Source organism: Haemaphysalis longicornis, unplaced genomic scaffold, assembly GCF_048455015.1.
Source record: "Haemaphysalis longicornis isolate Haplotype H1 unplaced genomic scaffold, Haemaphysalis longicornis Haplotype H1 scaffold_8, whole genome shotgun sequence".
In the NCBI taxonomy this organism is placed as follows: domain Eukaryota; kingdom Metazoa; phylum Arthropoda; class Arachnida; order Ixodida; family Ixodidae; genus Haemaphysalis; species Haemaphysalis longicornis.
In genome coordinates this window covers 83,708,804-83,728,500 of record NW_027526445.1, presented here as the reverse complement: position 1 = coordinate 83,728,500, position 19,697 = coordinate 83,708,804, and the positions used below count along the sequence as shown (strand labels likewise).

Here is a 19,697-nt window from a genome sequence, read left to right as displayed (position 1 = left end):
CCATCCATCCATCCATCCATCCATCCATCCATCCATCCATCCATCCATCCATCCATCCATCCATCCATCCATCCATCCATCCATCCATCCATCCATCCATCCATCCATCCATCCATCCATCCATCCATCCATCCATCCATCCATCCATCCATCCATCCATCCATCCATCCATCCATCCATCCATCCATCCATCCATCCATCCATCCATCCATCCATCCATCCATCCATCCATCCATCCATCCATCCATCCATCCATCCATCCATCCATCCATCCATCCATCCATCCATCCATCCATCCATCCATCCATCCATCCATCCATCCATCCATCCATCCATCTATCTATCTATCTATCTATCTATCTATCTATCTATCTATCTATCTATCTATCTATCTATCTATCTATCTATCTATCTATCTATCTGCACAACTATTGTCCCCAGCGTAATTGCAGAAGTGCAGAACTGGAATCGAAAACAAGGAATTGAAAAACTGTCTTGCCTGCTTGAGAAAGCTCGCCGGAATGTGGCAGGTCAGCGCAACCTAAACAAACGATAGAGAAGGCTGCAAGACATGTTAATATTTAAATTACTGATGCATAATCTCCAATTTGACAAACAATCTCACCATCTGTGCACGAATTCACGTCTTAGGTACGCAGTTTTATTTACTCAAACTTTAAACTAGTGCACTCCATGTCCGAATTCAAGGCTTGTCTCCTAATTTTATTTTCTATCTGCTCACTACACCAGTTATTTTCCCGACTCTGGTCATGGGGCTCGAGGGTTTTTTGGTAGTCAACCCCTTATTCTTTATGCGAAACCCGATACACATGTTCGTGCAAAAACTACTAATTTAACCTTGAAATACTGATTGCCCTTATATACTCAGTACGCTGTAATTACTCAGTAGACTCAGCAGTAATCCAAGGTTTACCGGAACAACGGCGCGAGACGACCATGGCTATAAGGGGGCAAAATGGCAGTCAAAGGTTTCCAAACCCCATAAGTTGCGACGCTGACCGGAGTTTTTCTCTTTATCGAGGCTTGCCTATAATAACATCAAATCGATAGTATTGCTTAGGTACGAGGTCTGAAAATGCCAATTGAAAACCAGAAAATACCTTATGCTGTGCGTTTACAGTGGGACAGTAATGACACTTGTAACAAAAAGTTGGTGTTGTTTCATACGTTGCAGCTTTTGGTTCTTGTAACTGTTCAGCCTTTATAGATATGGCATTTTTGTGCAAACACCTATTTGAGCTTACGTGGCCTAACATAATAACACTGAGGGTGAGAGTTGATGCCACCAGTGTAAAGAAATATCTGGAAGATGTACTGCATTGATGGAAGTTCAGTATTTTCCGTTTATAGGCAGGAGATAAGTATCAGGGACATACAGTTTTTACGTTTCGTGAATATCATGTTTCGTACGAATTCGGAATTAGCATATCGACAGTAGGCGGTTCATTTCCTGAAGAAATGTAAAGCTAGCATCTTAAATCCTAATTACTACAAACATCACTATGGGCAGTCTTTGTGGTGGCTTGCAAGCACCGTTTCAACCTCAGAAATTTTCTTTCATTTAGTCCTACACGTGTTGTGCGAGTACCTCTTAGGTGTTGGTGTTTCCCAAGAAAACGCTCGGCAGTTCCTTTAGTATATTTTGTTTTCAGGTACCCCAAGAACAAGAATTAAAAAGCGTATTTGTTCCTGTCGTTATGCACTATTTTGTCCAGGCAGACTAGCCTGGGAGTGGTGCATGTTTTTGGTACGATATAACTGAGATGTTTTTCAATCCACTTCCTGAGCTGAGGTTGAAAAGTTGCTCTCTGCGTCACTTTCGAGGACGATGTGGCACTCTATGACTGAAGCAACAAAATATTGTCTGCGTTGTTGGTGTCTGCATTAAATCGTAAGGATATCCGAGTGGTTCCCGTTGTCCACAGGCAACGTCTCGATCTGGTACTCCTGGCATGCAACGCCCGTACATGTCTTCATGGTCCTCGTGGATGCGAGAGCAAATTGTTGCGTTTTCTGCAAGGCTCGTAGAGTGCCTGCCCTAACAGCCCGGAGGGCCAGCAATAGCAGCCGTCAATGCCTATTTGTGGGCTCTGTAGAGCATAACCCGATGTCGTTATGCAAGAGCAAATGTCACGTTCGCTTGAGTTTATGTAGTGCCTAAAGTGGAGTATGTTTATAACACTCAGGAGGGATATGTTTTACTCCATTTCAACTTAAGCTTGCACAATGCATCGCAGCCCATTTGACGTCGCAGTTTGTGGAGTTGAGTAGACACAAATAACGCGAAAGGGGCCCGCAGCAATTTGTGAATACCCAAACGCCATTGTGGCGCAATCTCCGCTATTCGGAACACCGGCGAAATTTGAAAAGTTATATCTTCCATGGCTCAACTTAAAGGTGGTCTCTCGGCACATTCTCTACTCCGGCTGCCGAAAAGGAAAAAACACATTGTCTATTTGTTTTCCTGCGTTAATTCTGTCTTTATTTTGTTAATTCCTGAGTTGTTCTACCCTGAGGCCTCTACATGAATTGTGTAAGAGCAGCTTAAGTAGGCTTTATAAGAGGACTGCTTCAGTAGTCTCTGTGGTTCGGTAGGGCGTGATCTTTTCATTGCTCTGTGCGATGATTTTCCGTTTACTCAGACTCTGGGACTCTACCACATCATTTATCGCTATAGAAGCTCACGCTATCTCAGTTTAAATATTTCATATCCGGTTGATACCACACTTGTTCATACCATGACGTGCTTTAATGTTGACAAATGTCAAATTCCGTTTCGTGTCATAGCCTACGCATGGCAGCAAATATTTTTAAAGCCTATACACTTGTGAAGTGGTCAGCTTTATATACGTAGTTACTCAACCCCCTTTTTGTGCTTTCGTTCGGCACTCGATCAGAAGGCGAGTTTTCGAGATTAACCCGCAACATATGGTGATTGGACATTTATACAGTCAACTATAACACTGAGAATGAAGCTGCCAAAAAGTAACGGGATCCCCACCAGCCGGCGTAGCTGAATTAAGATGTATATAGTCAATTTTGTGACACAAGGATGTTAATAAACCATGCCTATGAACTGCAAACGGCAGATGAAATAAGGAATGTATAGGGAAGGAAACAATATCATTATCTTCGACAAAACTGTGTCTGGCTGGGTGAAACTTGAGAATGAGGCACCAACCAAGGGCGTTTATTGAAAGCGGTCCCAACGTTTCGGATCCTGCTTGGCTCCTTCATCAGGGGTTACTGCGTATGACAAAAAGCCCCTGTTATATAAGTTGGCTTCTTTTTCTGTTTACTCGTACCTTTCCCTTGCGCGTCGGTGGCCGAAGGCGTAAATGACGGGAGGGGGGGGGGGCTTTTTCGGTTTCCTGGTTTTTGTATGCGCCATTACTCAAGGAGTACTCTTTCTGCGGGCAGTCAAAGTTGATCCTGTGGTCAGCTTTTCCGCAGTGTTCAGCCAATGCATTGCGCTGGGTGTCCGATTTTCAATCGTCTGACACTCATCGGACACTCAGTGCAGTGCATTAGCCGAACACTGCGACAAAGCTGGCCAAAGTATTAACTTTGAATGCGCGTAGGTGATTGGCTCCAAAGCCTGTTAGTCACAAGTAATACTCCTTGAATCCTGGAACATACAAGCGAAGCGGGAAGGCCTGCAAAGATCCCTCAGAGCGCTCCCCGCTATATATGCCCTCGGCGCCCGAGGCGCCAGGACAAGATGCGAATAAAATGAAAAGGAAGACAGCTGATATAACTGCGGTTTCTGGTCGCACACAGTCACCTCTGAGGAAGCACCCGAGTAGGCTCCCAATCGTTGGGATCTCTTTGAATAAACGCACTTCGTTGGTGTATTTCCCTGCATCTCAGAAAAGGAAATGACACGATAAACGAATATTTGATTGAGTCGCCAGGTAGACCAACCAGCTTGTTATCCCTGCAAGGACCACATCGTAGGCCCGGCCTGCAATAAGAGGGCTTCAAACGTGTGTACGTTTGTTGATGGGAGGTCATAAACCTTTATTCAACAAATCTCGTGCCATACCTAGAGCAACAACGGCTTCATCTTTGGGACTAAGTTGGACAAACTCCTTCTCTGAACAAATGAAAACAGAAGCCCATAACATCTTTATTACAGTGAGAAAGAAAAAGTGTTTGTTTACGTTTTGGGGTTCAGGCCGAAACAATCGTATAGCGGCTAGCTTACGTTTCAAGTCAGTTGTGTCGCTTTGATATACTCTGTTGTGTCGAGTTAGAATGATTAACAGGTTAAAGTTTGATCACGCCTTGTTCGTTAAAGAAGGAGAGTAATATCTAAATACAATACACACTTTTATTCGACATTACTGGATACGAAGAAAGAGTGGGAAAAATTAGGTACTTCCACAGAAGACATACTTATTTGTTTTGTTTACTTTTCCAATGATTATTCCAAAGTTGTGAACACTGTTTTTTTCCCCAGGTGATCCAAGGACTAAAGGACGGTGTAAAAACCTCATGGAAGAGTATGGAATAGTTGAATAAAACTGCTTTTTAAACGGTGTTTTTGATTGTCAAGCTGCAAAAAAACGTTCTCCTGAAAAACAAAGTTTGGCGTTTTTCTCCTCAACATTGATTTTCACATATTCTGCTGCCATCATAACACGGTAAAATTGATTGAAGGGGTTCAAATTGTCTTGTGAACTATTTACCTTTTTCGTACAGTGCGTGCACACATTTAGCGAGTTATGTTCAGTATACGTGCACAAATTTTAGAGCTATTTCATTTTTTAAAGCATACAAAAGGCCGCCAGCCTAACATTGAGACTCCAATACCAAATCTCTCTTTCTTGTGTACCTTGGTGGATGACTACTACATCTCGGGTCATATACGAATACATTATGATAGTACACGCAAAAAGTTATATTTCGTTTCTCTATTTATTTCACTGAAGCAAATGCTACATTGCAGAAATGGACATCACGATTTTGCAGAGCTGTAGAGCCGGATTTAAAATTGTAAATTGAACCACCTTAGGAATTTTCTTTGCAAAAAAATAAAAAAACGCAATAAAACACACTGCAAGAAAAATACCTGTCCATGTCCACTATAAGGATACCTGGGGAAAGGTGAAGCATGCAGTGTATTTGTGTGTTCAACCATTGTGTGTTCAACCATATTTCTCTCTCTTGCCACACAGCGCGTACTGATGGGGGCCGGAGAAGCCCCTGTGGGTTGAAGTAATCGCGCGATTGCTTGTGCGGTGGTGCTATTTCTTGAGTTTTACCCAAAGTAACCAATTAAACTAGACAGAGTGGCCGAAAGTTTTCCTCGTGTCACGCGTCGCAGCACGCTCAGAACTATGGTTTAGAGCCGAAACTCTGCCGTGTAAACAAATTTTGCGACAAAATTTAACAAATTTCTTTTATAATGCAATCAAATCGTGATTATTCCTGTTTATTAAAATTGTTTAAATCATGTTTGTTTATTTCAACCAGTTTAATTCTTTATACACTTTCTTTTATACTATAGCTGATGTTCCCTGACGATATCAGACGGCGAGAGGAGACGCGAACATCCCCAGACGTCATATTATATTTACAGTGGCAAGTGCCCGGCTGCACGCCCTTAACCGCAGGGAGCAAAAGCTCTACCCTTTCATCGTTGATAATAGTTGAATCCAGATTGCTGGAGAATACTCGGCCCATTTGTTAAAAAATCAAAGAAAATCTTTTCTCACCATTTTTAAATATATTTCAATAGACCATTTCTTTGAGAAAACTTCAAAGTTTGTATCTATCAAAGAGCAGCGAAGCTTAGTCACCGTGGTAAATCATTAAAAAAACATGGGGTTTTAAAACCTTCAAACATTTGTTTCCTATGCAACACCAGACATTTTGTACTGCAAGTTTTAGATCGAGCTTCACGGGAACGGTAAACGATTTCGAATTCTACCTAGTTCGAAGTAACAAAATTCATTAAAAAAACATCAGGAATTGAGATCGGTTTGCTTCCACTATGTACCAAATATTCCACTATGACTTTCGGTTCGGTTCCTTGAATGCGATGGCCATAGCTTGGTTCTCCAACGCACGAACGTGACAGTAAGCATCCTCTCCCCCTTACTTAACGCTAAAAAAATGGCTCCAATACACGATCTGAAGGTGCTTGGAAAACAAAGGTGTAAACGACACCCACAACAACTGCCCATGTGACGACACTTGAATTCACAGACGTGGCTCAAGAAAGTGTGAAACCTGAGATTCTGCCTGCCGTTATCTAGAATATGCAGGGGCAGCATCCTGAATGCAGAAGCATCAGCCACGGCCTGGCTCGAGCGGCGCACGCCGCCACTGTAGCCCGGAGGTGCGTCGGCAGAAAGAAAACGGAGAGGAGCGTCATTCGCTGAGTGAGAGAGCGGAACCTGGCCATTCCGATGTGCTCGCTCGGGGTTACATCACCGAGCGACTTAAGGGCACAGGGTAGGCCCTATACTTCCCTTGCATTTCTGGCCATTTTGAGGTACATTTTTCTCGGCATCTAATAAAGGTATCTACATAACGTATATATCATTTTCTTTCAAATTTTGTGCTCTTTTAGCTGTACTAGAATTATAAACATTCCTAAAAAATTCAGTTTTTTTATAATTTTTTGTCCGTTAGTACCTAAATTTTGGCATTATTTTAGTATTAAAAGTTGTGTGTCAAAAAAACTCTTATGTGCATATTTTCAATTCTAGTACAGCAGGTGTGACAAGTTATGTAGATGACAAGGAAAAAAAATCAGCTCGTTGTCTTGGAAGATATAGGAAATAATGGTACCTATGTAAGAAAAAACATTGTTTTGAGATAATTGAGTTTAAAGTAAAAAAAGAGGTGAAAAGCAATACTTTCTTACAAAAAACACCAATGAAGCCATTTATTTAAAAAGCACCAGCTTCATAATCACTGTCAAAGTCATTTTTTTTTGCTTTTCACCCGGTCGCCAGTCCTTCCTTGACTATTTTGTGCACCATCGTACAGATCTCTTTAAGCTCTTTAACCTCTTTAAGCCACTTGACGGTGGTGTTGCGCCCAGGTTTTGGTCTGAATGATTTCAAAATACTGGCTCATGCGTTGCTTCATCATTTAATGAAAGAACAGCATCCAATGTTGCAATCATTAGAGTGGGAAGCCCAAAAAAGATGTTTTTTGTGCGCAGCTTCGAAGGGCAAATGTGGGAAAAACGTGCAATGGGGTCTTTGGTATGCCCTCGCTGAAAACTCAGCTATGCAATGGTTGCTAAGCAATTTCTTAACACAGCTGGTTCCAAAAAAGCAATTTGATCTGAAACTGGAAGTGTTTTATGAAAAAAAATGACAATAAACCCTGAGAACATTCTTAAGAGGATGTGGGCACTTACTACTTGCTTACGGGAAAACTGCTTTTTAGCAAGAAATAAGACTTTTTAAAGCAAGTGTGAATATGGAAAATGTGCACAAGGAATTGAACTTCCCTACATGCGAAGAAAAACAAAAAGTCATATTTTCAAAATTTCGCCTTACCCTGTGCCCTTAAGCGCGAACACATAAACAATTCGGCATGTGATCTTAGTGATTCCCATTTATACCTTTTTAAACTAGTAAGTTTTGGATTTCCGAGGAAGCTGATGCAACTCTTATAATCCCTCTTTAGCAGAAACAGTTGCCGTTTCGAGTTTTCAATACCCGTTAAAACACAACCGAATTAGGATTCACCAACTTAGAAAACGGAGTCCCATTCGTGCAAGCAATGTCAAAACATAGTGATTGTTTAGGGGCCAGATGACTGTATCTGGTATCCACATTTTGTTTTCGGGCACTGCCAATAATTCTTTAACGTATCTTTGCCTTGGGACCACTTTATTCCGTCATGTCCGGGTTACACAGGGTGGAGCTGTCGAACAATTTGATCAAGCCATGTGAAGGAAGCGCGCAATGGACGGGAAGCTGCGCCTGAACAGGCCGAAACAACCGTCGCTTAAGCAGACGACATAGCTGCGTCGCGTCGATGTGCCTGCCGGCATGAGCTCGAGCGGAGCGCGGGTGAATTTCGCCGGGCCATGTACACTGCACTCCGTTAGTGAACACCGCCCTTCCCTCCGCAGTCACGTTGGGAGTTTCTTGTCGCGCACGCCACGAAATAATCATTGGCTGGTACAGTTAGAAAGGTTTGCATTAATAATAGGTGCGCTACACCTAAAGCCTCCATAAGTTGCGAAGCTTGGGGCAGAATCGGCGCCCCTTCCACGTCGTCATTCTCATGTACATCAACGATGGTCTCTTCACCGCCCCTCACGTCCGCGATAATCTCATCATCGGTGACAGTGCCGCAGAACACCGCATTGCTATCTGCGCCGACGTAGTCGTCGTAGTTGGCATGCTCCAGCGCATCAGACAGTACGGCGGGGATGACCTCGGCCCCGGGCTAATCGTGGTCGCAAGCTAAGTCTGTGCCTGAGCTGTCATTTTCAACAAAAAAGCCACTGTGGCGGAAACACTCCGCAATTGTTGTTGTGACCTTACACCAGACACCATTCAGTATCCCGGGAGAAGAGTCACATTGTCTTCGGAAAGCAGCGCACAAAGCTGCACACATTGCGAAGGAAGAGCACGGTGACGGCAGACAATAAATCGACTCCACAAATTTCCGGTTGAGCTGCCGGTCCCACAGCATAATGGTCTCTTGGAATTAGGGAGGAGCTAATCAGCAACCACTACATTCATGGTTTTGTACCGCCACCTAGACTGGGCTACCTCGGGCAGCCTTCGCGGTGTGACCAGTTTTGCCCTTGCGCACTAGATATTACCTAACACCCCCTTCGAGAGCGCCCGGCCTAGATAAGGGGCTTGATAACTGGGCGAGATAGGCGGCGGGGGATATATAGGAGAGGTGGGAAAGGGAACGTATGCGGAACATGGTAGAGGAAGGTGAGGAGGCCTATACGAGGCCACGTGAGGGGCAGATCTGTCTACCATAGAGGAAGACGAACATCCAGCAGTGGTCTCCAACACAGCGCAGAGGCTTAATCAAAGCCGTGAGGCGAAACAGAGAAAAAAACGCCTGTGTATCGTACAGCTTCTCTACCTTCAAGTCACGCTATTCGTGTGAGCTTCCTTCATTCGATTCCAGCCAAACATAGTTCTCATAGTGGCAAACATAGATGGTGTTACTATATTTTGCCTTGAGAAAGAATTTACGAGTACCCGTAATAATAAATGTGAAAGCTTTCCTCGATATACATATACACACATATATATATATATATATATATATATATATATTGTGACGTGGCAATGAAGACACTGCTCGTAATAAGTAACAGTCAAATACAAGCCGGTGGGCAAAGCAGCTCGAATGTCCCAGGAACAGCGCGCACGTCCGCAAGGCTAGCAGCGTCGTCGTCGTCTCCCAAGGCTGTGTACCAGCTCGGCAGTGGCGCATATCGCTGAAGGAAAGGTTGGCCATAGCTTAACACTTAAATTGCCAATCTGCCAAAGCCCGTGACATAACCTCCGGCGGCGAGAGCACCGACCCGGTGCAAACAACGGAACAAGGTTAGAGGCAGCCTGAATCATGGGAGTGGTACGGCTTCAGACGGGAGACGTGCACGAGTTGCGACGTTGAATTAGACGACGCCGAAGGCGGTAGGGGTCAAATTTCTTAGGTTACGGGAGGTACCTTGCGTAGGATTTGGTAAGGGCCCGTGAAACAACAAAGCAGTTTTTCAGACAGGCCGACGTGGCGCGATGGGGTCCATAGGAGTACCAAAGTGCCAGGGGCGAAGTACATATCGCGATGGAGCTGGTCATAGCGGGCTCTCTGGGCTGTTTGTGCAGTCGATATCCTGGCGCGGGCAACCTGTCGGGCCAAATCAGCGTGCCCTACCGCGTCTCGTGCGTATTCGGTTGTAAATGTCCCCGAGTTAGGCAACACGGTGTCCAATGGTAAGGCAGGCTCTCGCCCAAAAAGAAGAAAGAAAGGGGAGTAGCCATCAGCGTCGAGGCGAGAAGAATTATAAGCAAACGTAACGTAGGGTAGTGTTACGTCCCAGTCGGGGTGGTCGGCGGACACGTACATGGCCAGCATATCCGTGAGCACCTTGTTGAAGCGTTCAGTATGTCCGTTTGTTTGCGGATGATAGGCGGTTGTAAGATTGTGCTTCGTACGGCAGGTACGGAGGAGGTCATCAATAACTTGGGACAAGAAGTACCACCCACAATCCGTAAGCAGTTGACGGGGGGCCCCGTTGTGCAAGATTACATCATGTAGGAGGAAGTTGGCTACGTCTGTGGCAGAGCTGATGGGGAGGGCACGCGTGATAGCGTAACGCGTAGCATAATCCGTGGCGTCAGAAATCCACTTGTTGTCCGACCGGGACAAGGGGAAAGAGCCGAGAAGGTCCACTCCTACACGGAAGAATGGTTCTGTGGGAACATCCATTGGTTGAAGGGTGCCGGCTGGAAGCAAACGAGGCGTTTTGCGGCGTTGGCATAGATCACAAGCCGTGACGTATCGCCTCACGGACCGGTATAGGCCCGGCCAATAAAAGCGCCGACGCACGCAGTCGTAAGTCCGAGCCACGCCAAGGTGACCAGCTGTGGGCGCGTCGTGAAGCTCGCGGACGACGTCAGAGCGGAGATGCTGAGGCACTGCAAGTAGCTCGTCAGGCCCTTCCTCGCGAAAGTTTTTGCGGAACAAGATGCCATCACGAAGCATAATTTCACGCGTAGAAGGGACGGCCGGCTCGGAGCTAAGGCGTTGGATGATCTTGTAAAGCGACGGATCACGGCGCTGATGGCTAGCAATGTTGCGCAAGTCCGACAGAGCGAATACGCCTGGGTCATCATCATTGTCTCGAGGGTCAGGGGGGTCAACAGGGTGTCGAGACAGGCAGTCCGCGTTCCTGGGCATGCGACCAAACTTGTAGACGACCGAATAGTCGTATTCCTGTAGCCGTAATGCCCAACGACCAAGTCGTCCGGTGGGGTCCTTCAGAGTGGAAAGCAAGCATAACGCATGGTGATCCGTAACTACAGCGAATTTTTTGCCGTACAAGTACGGACGGAACTTGCTGACAGCCCATACAAGTGCGAGGCATTCACGCTCAGTGATAGAATAGTTGCGTTCGGCGGGGTTCAAAAGGCGACTGCCATACGCTATCACTCTGGTGCCACCTGCCTGTTGCTGGATCAAGGCCGCTCCTATGCCATGCCCACTTGCATCAGTAAGAACTTCTGTAGGAGCCGTATCATAGAAAGGGGCCAAAATCGGACAACGGTTCAGACAGTTAATGAGCGAGGAAGAAGCCGTGGTTTGTGCGGAGCACCACGAGAACGAGGTATCGGTCTTCAAAAGATCCGTGAGCGGGTGGGCTATGTCAGCGAAGTTCTCGATGATGCGGCGGAAGTAAGAGCATAGGCCAACAAAGCTGCGAACGTCCTTCGCAGATCGGGGGACAGGAATTGACGGCGCGCACCTCGTCACGGTCAGATCGCACACCAGCAGCGTCCACTACATGTCACAGGATCTTAAGTTGTTGGCCGCCGAAATGGCATTTGGACGCGTTTAGCTGGAGCCCGGCACGGCGGAAGACCGCAAGGATGTCCGACAGACGTTGAAGATGTGTCTCGAATGTTGGGGCAAACACGATGACGTCATCCAATCAACCACTTGAAACCGCGCAAAAGTGAGTCGATCATCCTTTCGAAGGTCGCAGGTGCATTACAAAGACCGAGCGGCATGACCTTGAATTGGTACAAGCCGTCCGGCGTAACGAAAGCGGTCTTCTCGCGATCCATGGCGTCAACAGCAATATGCCTATAGCCAGATCGTAGGTCGATCGACGAGAAATAGGACGCACCGTGAAGGCAATCGAGGGCATCATATATTCGAGGGAGCGGGTAAACGTCCTTCTTAGTGATATTATTCAAATGCTGGTAGTCAACGCAGAAGCGCCACGAACCATCTTTCTTTTTCACCAAGACGACTGGTGATGCCCAGAGACTTGAAGAAGGTTCAATGACGTCTTTGTTCAGCATTTTCTTTACCTCGGTTTGGATGATTGTCCGTTCCGTTTGAGACACCCGATATGGTCGCCGGTGTATAGAGGCCGCATCGCCGGTGTTGATGCGATGCGTTACCTGCGAAGTCTGGCCTAACGGACGGTCGTCCAAATCAAAGATGTCCCGGTAGGTTGCCAGTAGCTCGTGCAGTTGGCGAGCTTGTGAGGTGAAAAGGTCCGACGACATCATCTTTGTTAAGCCATAGGAGGTCGGTGGATGATCTTTCGGACCGTCGGGAGCACTTGGAGGGACATCAGGGGACACAGAAGAGAGCTGGCATCCATGGAGCAGAGAAACAGTGGCCAGTGACATTCCCTGTGGAAGCACTTGGTAGGAACGACCAATATTCAAGAATGGCAAACTTATTTTTGTGCGACCGTGACTACTGTATGAGGAAGCGCCACGTTGTGCTGTAGGAGAACGTCAGGAAGAGGGGAAACCATGTACTCGGCGTCCCGGACAGGTGGGCACGGGGACAAAAGAACGTAGGTTATGGCTTGTGGAGTTAATCGTAGGTGTTCGGCAGAGCATAGACGGTGATAAGGTTCAATGACGGAAACAGGACCAATCGGCAGGTCAAGACGGAGGATGCGGGAGGCGCAGTCAATGAGGGCGGCGTGGTCACTAAGAAAGTCGAGGCCAAGAATAATGTCATGAGGGCATGCGTCCAAGACGGTGAATTGAACTGGTATTTTGTGTCCTGCGATGCCAACTCGAGCTGTGCAGAGACCTGCTACGGTGGGTGTCCGGCCGCCGGCGACTTGTACAACGTTGGAGGGAGCAGGCGTCATAACTTTGTGCAGGCGGCGGCGAAGGGGCAAGCTCATAACTGAAATGTTCGCACCGGTGTCTATTAGGGCATCCACACGAATACCATCGATATCAATTTCCAAGAGATTGTGTTTCGTCGTATTAGTGAAGAGAGGATTTTCGGGCCAGGTCGGAAATGCAGCATTACCTCCAGGAGCTGCATGAGCTAGTTTCCCGGGGAGGTAGCGGCGTAAGAAGCAGGCGGGGAAGGGCGGCGGGGTTGAGGCGAACGAGACTGGCGACGTTGTGGGGACTGAGAACGGCCAATGCGGGTGGTCAGGGAACTGCCGGAAACGTCACCCTGCTGGTAACCAGGCATGAATTGGTGGGTCCTGTCGCTGGAATAGCTTGTATCAGGAAACCTTAGCTGCGGCGGCGACAACCAGCGGTAACGGCAGTAGCGAGACACATGCCCGACGCGCGAACAATTGAAGCAAACTGGGCGGTTGTAAGCTTTACGCCATTCGGTAGGGCTGCGACGGCGGTAACGGGGTGGGGCGTCGTAACGGCTGGGCATTCCGCTCCGTGCGAAGCGAGTGGAGGAGCTTCCAGGAGCATGCGAGCACGTCAGAGAACACACAGGATGAATTCCCAAGTTGGCAACTTCTTCACGCACGACTGCCTGGATGAGTGCAACAGTCGGGGCATTTCTGGCATCGCCGAATTAAGGTGCGATAGCCGGAACCATGGCCTCTATTTCGCGGCGCACTATCGTCGTCAGAGGGTCGGTATGAGTCGGCAGGTCATCGGTCGGCGGTGGGCGGGGTGACGTTGCCGCATCCGCACACGACGATGTCGCCGCGGTGTGGGGGAGGCGGGTGAACGAGTGCGCTCCACGACGACACTTTGCTTCTTCAAACCGGTGGCATTCCTTCAAGACGGACTCAACGGAGGAGCACACTTTGCAAACCAGCAAATTAAAATCATCGTCCGCAATGCCCTTATGGATGTGCCCAACCTTGTCAGACTCAGGCATGCTGGGGTATACTTTTGAGCAGAGCGCCAAAACGTCCAGAATGTAAGCCACGTACGACTCGGTGGATGACTGGACGCGAGAGGAGAGGTCTTTCTTGGTGGCAAGCTGGCGCGCCACGGAGTTACCAAACTAATCACGCAGTTCCTGCTTGCATTGATCCCAACTTGTCAGCCTGGATTCGTTGGTTTGCAACCACACCAGAGCCGGTTTTTTTAAATATAAGGGTAGATTTGCCAACATGAAAGTGTCATCTCACCGGTTGTGGGTGCTGACGCGCTCGTACATGCTGAGACATTGATCAATGTCCTCATCGTCAGCGCCAGAGATAAAGCCAGGGTCGCGAGGTGGGGAGACAATGACTATCGGGTTGAGGGATGCAGGCTCACGGGTTGGTGGCATCGTCCCGCGATGGGTGTGACGTCCTCGCCGAGCTCCGTGTTGTGACAGCACTGGCGGGACAGAGGTAGGGAAGTTGCACCTCCACCACAAGATGTGACGTGGCAATGAAGGCACTGCTCGTAGCAAGATGTATTAACAGTCAAATACAAGCCGGTGGGCAAAGCAGCTTTAATGTCCCAGGAACAGCGCGCACGTCCGAAAGTCTAGTAGCGTCGTTGTTGTCTCCCAAGGCTGTGTACCAGCTTGGCAGTGGCGCATATCCCTGAAGGAGAGGTTGGCCATAGCTGAACACTTGGATGGCCAATCTGCCAAAGCCCGTGACAATATATACATACTGCAGTTTGTGTAAGCTGGAATGAGTGTCTGGTTGTCTGGTTTAAGGAGTGGCAACATAATTTGCATAACTCTAGTGAATATAGGTATCAACCTTAAGACTACGCCGGTGAGATATACAAAACTTTCGAGAAGTGATCCCTAGGATTAGTGGGCCCGGCCGGGGCGCCGAGAGCATGATTCTCGGGAACCTGTCATAGCTTTTTATGTAGATGCTGCTTCATGTTCGTGCCATCTGCGCATCAGCTATCCCTTGTTCCGAGATGCAACCAGAAAGATATCATGCTGCCTAGAGCACGAATTTTGTATTCGTCCGTGTACGAAATAGACAGCATTTCTTCAAGCCTGCGCACAGCTATTCCGTCCTTGTTGTTGCATAGAGTACCATCATCAGCCGAGTCATCAACACCCACGGATATAAGAAGCAGCGCTCAGTGGGCACATACCAGTAGGCACGACAGAGGCGCCGAGAGTACGATTCTCAGGAACTCATTCTTGCTCTTATTCAGTCAAGAGTCTACGTGCCGGAGCTTGCATATCGTAGTGATGTTGTATGCCTCGTGCTGCGGCCGTTCTCACGGTCACCCTACTTGTTCTTTCTGCAGATTATGACTGTTTTGTAGACCTGCTTCCTTGTTGCGGTGATGTTGAGTCGAACCCCGGCCCCACACACGGTATGTTTCAGAAGATACAGGCAGGAAATCGTCAACTCAAAAAAAGTTCAGGTGCCGCAACAAAATGCTTCAGTGGAACTTGTGACAAACCCTAAGCCATTGAGAGAAAGCTAGATGATCAATCCGGCACCGCAACAACTTACACCTCAGAAGTGGACAAGCTACAACATCAAGTGGGCAGCCTTGTATATAAAATTGACGACTTGGAAAACCGCAGTCGGACTGATAATTTGATAGTGTACGGCGTAAAAGAGATAAAGGTTGACAATGTGGAGTTACTAGAGCAGGTAGTACCGAACGACATTCTTGGTGGAATACTGAATATGCGGAATGTCGGAATAGAACGTATTCACATAATAGGTAGGAAAGCTTATATTAAATGCAGAACAGGAACTTTCAAGCTAGTGGGGAGAAGAGACAAGGCGAGGATACTAAAAAACTAAAAACTGCAAAGACACACGTTTTGGCGTATCAGAAGACGTTTTGTCTCTCGTTCGGGCTGTACTTAAAACACTTTGCGATAGCACAGCTGAACTGATAGCTCAGGGGGAAAAAGTGCGGCAGTCGTTCGACAAGATCACAGTCAATGAAAAGTTTTTTTGTGGGACGATGTGGTTCGATACAGAGCCCCTTTCGCTCCGCAGTGATTATGGCCATCAGACAATGACCGAGCTGAAAACAAAGAAAACAGCGATCCAGACGTGCCTTCACACGCGCACTTTATACCCTTTTCGCTTCTGTATATAAATGCCCAATGTATTTTTTTTTAATCTGATGATGTGGAAAGCGTTCTTACTGTATACGACCCGGACGTAACAGCAGTAGCATGAACGTAGGTAAGTGACGAAATTCTAGACTCGGCAGCGATACCCACCTCCTGCGAAATCTCTTGCTGCGCCCGGGCTTCGAAAAGGGGGGTGGTGCATTAATTGCAAAAAAAAACTTGGTCCATGCTCCCCTTCCTCAAGCCGAAAACAGTGAAATGGCTTGCATTGTTCTTCACCATCCGCCACTCAACATTTTCATCGGTGTGTTTGATGCATTTGAAGCATTTAAGTACTTGAAGCGTTTGCAGACTATGTGAGGCGCGTATGCCAAGCGCTACACTCACATGATACTCTGCAGCGTTTTTAATCTGCCCCGTATCGACTGTGATTCGATGTGTGCCTTTTATACCTGCGATAAATCCGAATTACTGCTTTATGTTGCCTTTTCTTGTAAACTCGATATAATTATGCATAATCATACGCGTGTGTCAACTAACTCAAGGTCACTACTTGGTCTTCTCTTTCTTTTCGAGTCTGTTCGACGTCTTGGTTTTGATGTCGATGTTGTGCCCGGGATCTCGGATCACAAAATTGTACAGTTTCTATTTCATACCTGGCGTTCGACTTACCGTGTAATAATTAAGCCATTTTGATCAAGATTTCAACCAGCCTGATAATGAAAGTATTTTGGGCTTGCTTGAACTAGATTTCGACACCTTTAAGGGCAAATACAATGAAGGGGTGTTCGACATAATTGGGCTATGCGCTTCAAACGGCCGTCAACACCTGTATTAATAAATAGGTACCACAAAGCAAAGAAACATTATTCGCCGAAGCACGTGAATTAGGCGTCAAATTACACAATTAAAATGTCGCGTTTAGCGTCTTTCACGAGTGCCCAATACGCCTAACATGTTGCCTTCCCCACGGGCTGACCTACGGGGAAAACATTCAGGAATAAAAGTATAAGTTTTTAAAAGTTAAAATGCATGGCTTTCTTCTCACGAATCCTAGTCAACTGCGCATTCACCTCACCCACCAGAAAGACCCAGTACGCAAAATAAAATAAACGACAGGAAGCCTCGGACACGTTATTCCAAGCGAGGGCAGCTAATGCTTTTTTTCGCCTGTAATTGTACTTGCAACCCACTGCAGCAGTCACTTCAGTATCCCTAGATTTGATATTCGGGGTGAAACTATTACCGGGCTGGAAATATTTTCGGCCTTAGTTAACCTTCACCATAAAAATTCAGCAGGACCGGACAAAAAACAGAATGTATTCTTCTACCGGCATGCTGATTGGTGCTCAAAATACCTTTACATTATATTTAACGAAAGTCTACTGAGAGCTGTGGTTCCACGCGACAATTGGAAAACTGCAAAAGTAACTCGTGTCTATAAATCCTGTGATAAACTGTCTGTGAAAACCTACCGCCCCATATCCCTTTTGTGTACAGCCGGTAAGTTTTTGAGCACTTTTCATTAAAAGACATTTTTAACGTATCTTGAGATCAACATGTTTTTTTACAAGCAATAAGCACGGTTTTCAGCGCGGGATTTATACGACAACCCGACTAATACATACTAATGACGACAGCTAAGCAGTTTTAGATAAGGGGAAGGGGGGGGGGGCTAATTCAAGCAATATTATATAACTTCAAATAATGGTTCGATCCAGTACTTGTCAACGCGTAAATGTGGGCTAGTTGGTTCGAACTGTGAAACATGGTTAAGTAGCGCGGTAATGACCGGACAAAAGTAGAGCCGACACAATGACTAGCGCTAGTCCTGTGTGGTCTCTACTTTTCTCCCGTCCTTACAGCGCTACTTAACCATGTCTCACATCTCGATCCAGTACCCCACCACAACTCATTGTTAAATATTAGAAGCTTGGTAAAAATAGAGAAAATATTTCACTTCCGTGATTCTTACTTATCAAGTCGGTATCAGTACGTGTTCAAATATTCGAGTCTACATCTCACTGATTATAATTGTTTCTGGAGTCCCACAGGTCTCCGGCATAGGTCCGCTTCTTTTCATTATCTATTTAACTGGTTTACAGTTCGACTATTCGGTGCGCTTCTGTTTCTTTACCGGTTTGTGCGTTGTATAGCTCCCCGTTGAATCGGAAAACGACCACGAAGTTGCTAATAAATACCTAATAGCTGTTAGTAATTAGTGTATCGATTGGAAAATGAGCCTCAATACAACCAAGTGCCGCCCAATGAAAATAACACGCAAAACGTATCCGCTTCAATATGCGCACCAGATTGCCAATGTTGAACTGGAGGTTGTATACAAGTATAAATATTTGGAGGTAGCCATGACATCCAGCTTCACGTGGAACAAACACACACAAAACTTCATGTTATCACCAGTGCGCGGAAGTTGGTTACAAAGGCACCGACTTCAACACTGTACCAGCAGAACGAAGACAGTCATGAATACAACGCTGGTCCGTCCCTTGCTCGAATATGCAGATGTTTTATGGGATCCACACACCCAGGCGGACTCAGCAATGCTCGAACGCGTACAAAAGGAAGCGTTGCGATAACACATACAGCAGGGGAGGGTTCGTGACAGAACTTTACAGGAGTTTTGACCCAACAACACTAGAGTCCCGTCGCCAATTACAACTACTTAAATTATTTCACACCCACGGTTATTACACACCCAAGGTCAATAATTGCTCAAAGCTTGGTTACAATACACATATGAAATTCAACATGTCTCGACCCATCCGGATCAAGCACATAGAACAATCCTGCTGCCATTAAAGAGGACAAATGCCCACTGCCTTTACTTTTTCCCGAGACCCATAGCAGAATGGAACACTTTGCCACACGAAGCCACTAACGCAACTAATCTAAACGCTTTTTAACGGCTATTCAAAGATGTATATGATTACAGCACCCATTTGGCTCTCTTTTGGTTGGGCTGACCATCCTTTTCAACTTACCTATTTCACGTGGTAGCTTGAAACAATGCGCTTTTTGCCCTCGCTCGTCTTTTTACTGTGCAGCGTTTCCTGATCTTTGGTAGGTAACGTGGTATTTATTTTTAATCCACTTCCTGGACGATGCGAGTGGTGTACTTTGTTTCTGGTTTGCATTGAATTAGCATTGCCGGTTTCCTTGTATATTCATGTGGCCCTTTGATTTGTAGTGAGAATTACTGCTGGATTGCGAATCATGGATCATGTAACTGATTGCGTGTGCATGTGTATCGTAAGGATCTGTAAGCTTACTGCATTAGTGCTTCCTTGAGTGCCGCATACTGTGCTGCTGGTCGCGTGTAAACTCGGTGTTCTCCCTCAGCTCTCTCCCAGTGCTGCCCTGGCTGCCAAAGACGGCAGGCGTTATCTAATAAATAAATAATTGATGCTTAGCGCCTTCGCCTTTGTGATGATGGATGGGTGTGAGTGGCGCAAGGCCAATTGGGGCGAAGAGCGGCAAAACAGTTGTTATATAAGAAAGATGAAGAGATAAACGCTAAAATTGGTTACAAGAACAATTACACCACCTTCCCGCGAGGGGAACCATGGGGTAAATGCAACGCATCGGGGATTGCTGTTGCGTTTCCGTTATGTTAGCGATGTCAGGGTGTGGATTGCTGTTGTTGTGTATCCTATTTACGCAGCATGTTCACCCCCGAT

General features: G+C 46.5%; 1 long non-coding RNA gene across 1 annotated transcript in view; it reads left to right on the top strand.

Annotated features, from left to right (window-relative positions):
- LOC144149254 (uncharacterized) overlaps positions 1-4,577 on the top strand; it is a 23,756-nt gene extending 19,179 nt beyond the window's left edge. The window contains exon 3 of the long non-coding RNA XR_013318245.1: positions 4,484-4,577. This is a non-coding gene — a long non-coding RNA (uncharacterized LOC144149254). The remainder of the gene's footprint in view (positions 1-4,483) is intronic.
- The last annotated feature ends 15,120 nt before the right edge of the window (positions 4,578-19,697 follow it).